Here is a 3,625-nt window from a genome sequence, read left to right on the forward strand (position 1 = left end):
CATGTAAAAATTTGAATTTTTTCATGTACGCGGACGTGTAAGATTTTAGTGTTTTAGCTTAATTTTGGTTTCTGTTATTTTCAATGATTCCTCATGAATACAAGGGTTTTAATGTTAATCTCAGGTATTTTTGGCTTATTTTCTGTGATTTAAGCATGAAATAGAGACAAAATTCAGACATGTAAAAATTTGAATTTTTTCATGTACGCGGACGTGTAAGAGTTTGCGAGTTTTAGCTTAATTTTGGTTTCTGTTATTTTCAATGATTCCTCATGAGTACAAGGGTTTTAATGTTAATCTCAGGTATTTTAGGCTGATTTTCTGTGATTTAAGCATGAAATAGAGACAAAATTCAGACATGTAAAAATTTGAATTTTTTCATGTACGCGGACGTGTAAGATTTTAGTGTTTTAGCTTAATTTTGGTTTCTGTTATTTTCAATGTGTCCTCATGAATACAAGGGTTTTAATGTTAATCTCAGGTATTTTAGGCTGATTTTCTGTGATTTAAGCATGAAATAGAGACAAAATTCAGACATGTAAAAATTTGAATTTTTTCATGTACGCGGACGTGTAAGATTTTAGTGTTTTAGCTTAATTTTGGTTTCTGTTATTTTCAATGATTCCTCATGAATACAAGGGTTTTAATGTTAATCTCAGGTATTTTAGGCTGATTTTCTGTGATTTAAGCATAAAATAGAGACAAAATTCAGACATGTAAAAATTTGAATTTATTCATGTACGCGGACGTGTAAGAGTTTGCGGGTTTTAGCTTAATTTTGGTTTCTGTTATTTTCAATGATTCCTCATGAATACAGGGGTTTTAATGTTAATCTCAGGTATTTTTGGCTGATTTTCTGTGATTTAAGCATGAAATAGAGACAAAATTCAGACATGTAAAAATTTGAATTTATTCCTGTACGCGGACGTGTAAGAGTTTGCGGGTTTTAGCTTAATTTTGGTTTCTGTTATTTTCAATGATTCCTCATGAATACAAGGGTTTTAATGTTAATCTCAGGTATTTTAGGCTTATTTTCTGTGATTTAAGCATGAAATAGAGACAAAATTCAGACATGTAAAAATTTGAATTTTTTCATGTACGCGGACGTGTAAGATTTTAGTGTTTTAGCTTAATTTTGGTTTCTGTTATTTTCAATGATTCCTCATGAATACAAGGGTTTTAATGTTAATCTCAGGTATTTTGGGCTGATTTTCTGTGATTTTAGCATGAAATACGACAAAATTCAGACATGTAAAAATTTGAATTTTTTCATGTACGCGGACGTGTAAGAGTTTGCGGGTTTTAGCTTAATTTTGGTTTCTGTTATTTTCAATGATTCCTCATGAATACAAGGGTTTTAATGTAAATATCAGGTATTTTTGGCTGATTTTCTGTGATTTAAGCATGAAATAGAGACAAAATTCAGTCATGTAAAAATTTGAATTTTTTCATGTACACGGACGTGTAAGATTTTAGTGTTTTAGCTTAATTTTGGTTTCTGTTATTTTCAATGATTCCTCATGAATACAAGGGTTTTAATGTTAATCTCAGGTATTTTAGGCTGATTTTCTGTGATTTAAGCATGAAATAGAGACAAAATTCAGACATGTAAAAATTTGAATTTTTTCATGTACGCGGAAGTGCAAGAGTTTGCGAGTTTTAGCTTAATTTTGGTTTCTGTTATTTTCAATGATTCCTCATGAATACAAGGGTTTTAATGTTAATCTCAGGTATTTTAGGCTGATTTTCTGTGATTTAAGCATGAAATAGAGACAAAATTCAGACATGTAAAAATTTTAATTTTTTCATGTACGCGGACGTGTAAGAGTTTGCGGGTTTTAGCTTAATTTTGGTTTCTGTTATTTTCAATGATTCCTCATGAGTACAAGGGTTTTAATGTTAATCTCAGGTATTTTTGGCTGATTTTCTGTGATTTAAGCATGAAATAGAGACAAAATTCAGACATGTAAAAATTTGAATTTTTTCATGTACGCGGACGTGTAAGAGTTGGTGGGTTTTAGCTTAATTTTGGTTTCTGTTATTTTCAATGATTCCTCATGAATACAAGGGTTTTAATGTTAATCTCAGGTATTTTAGGCTGATTTTCTGTGATTTAAGCATGAAATAGAGACAAAATTCAGACATGTAAAAATTTGAATTTTTTCATGTACGCGGACGTGTAAGATTTTAGTGTTTTAGCTTAATTTTGGTTTCTGTTATTTTCAATGATTCCTCATGAATACAAGGGTTTTAATGTTAATCTCAGGTATTTTTGGCTTATTTTCTGTGATTTAAGCATGAAATAGAGACAAAATTCAGACATGTAAAAATTTGAATTTTTTCATGTACGCGGACGTGTAAGAGTTTGCGAGTTTTAGCTTAATTTTGGTTTCTGTTATTTTCAATGATTCCTCATGAATACAAGGGTTTTAATGTTAATCTCAGGTATTTTAGGCTGATTTTCTGTGATTTAAGCATGAAATAGAGACAAAATTCAGACATGTAAAAATTTGAATTTTTCATGTACGCGGACGTGTAAGATTTTAGTGTTTTAGCTTAATTTTGGTTTCTGTTATTTTCAATGTGTCCTCATGAATACAAGGGTTTTAATGTTAATCTCAGGTATTTTAGGCTGATTTTCTGTGATTTAAGCATGAAATAGAGACAAAATTCAGACATGTAAAAATTTGAATTTTTTCATGTACGCGGACGTGTAAGATTTTAGTGTTTTAGCTTAATTTTGGTTTCTGTTATTTTCAATGATTCCTCATGAATACAAGGGTTTTAATGTTAATCTCAGGTATTTTAGGCTGATTTTCTGTGATTTAAGCATAAAATAGAGACAAAATTCAGACATGTAAAAATTTGAATTTATTCATGTACGCGGACGTGTAAGAGTTTGCGGGTTTTAGCTTAATTTTGGTTTCTGTTATTTTCAATGATTCCTCATGAATACAGGGGTTTTAATGTTAATCTCAGGTATTTTTGGCTGATTTTCTGTGATTTAAGCATGAAATAGAGACAAAATTCAGACATGTAAAAATTTGAATTTATTCCTGTACGCGGACGTGTAAGAGTTTGCGGGTTTTAGCTTAATTTTGGTTTCTGTTATTTTCAATGATTCCTCATGAATACAAGGGTTTTAATGTTAATCTCAGGTATTTTAGGCTGATTTTCTGTGATTTAAGCATGAAATAGAGACAAAATTCAGACATGTAAAAATTTGAATTTTTTCATGTACGCGGACGTGTAAGATTTTAGTGTTTTAGCTTAATTTTGGTTTCTGTTATTTTCAATGATTCCTCATGAATACAAGGGTTTTAATGTTAATCTCAGGTATTTTGGGCTGATTTTCTGTGATTTTAGCATGAAATACGACAAAATTCAGACATGTAAAAATTTGAATTTTTTCATGTACACGGACGTGTAAGATTTTAGTGTTTTAGCTTAATTTTGGTTTCTGTTATTTTCAATGATTCCTCATGAATACAAGGGTTTTAATGTTAATCTCAGGTATTTTAGGCTGATTTTCTGTGATTTAAGCATGAAATAGAGACAAAATTCAGACATGTAAAAATTTGAATTTTTTCATGTACGCGGAAGTGCAAGAGTTTGCGAGTTTTAG

The sequence above is a fragment of the Euprymna scolopes genome, chromosome 2 (assembly GCF_053919585.1).
Source record: "Euprymna scolopes isolate OS-2025 chromosome 2, ASM5391958v1, whole genome shotgun sequence".
In the NCBI taxonomy this organism is placed as follows: Eukaryota; Metazoa; Mollusca; class Cephalopoda; order Sepiida; family Sepiolidae; genus Euprymna; species Euprymna scolopes.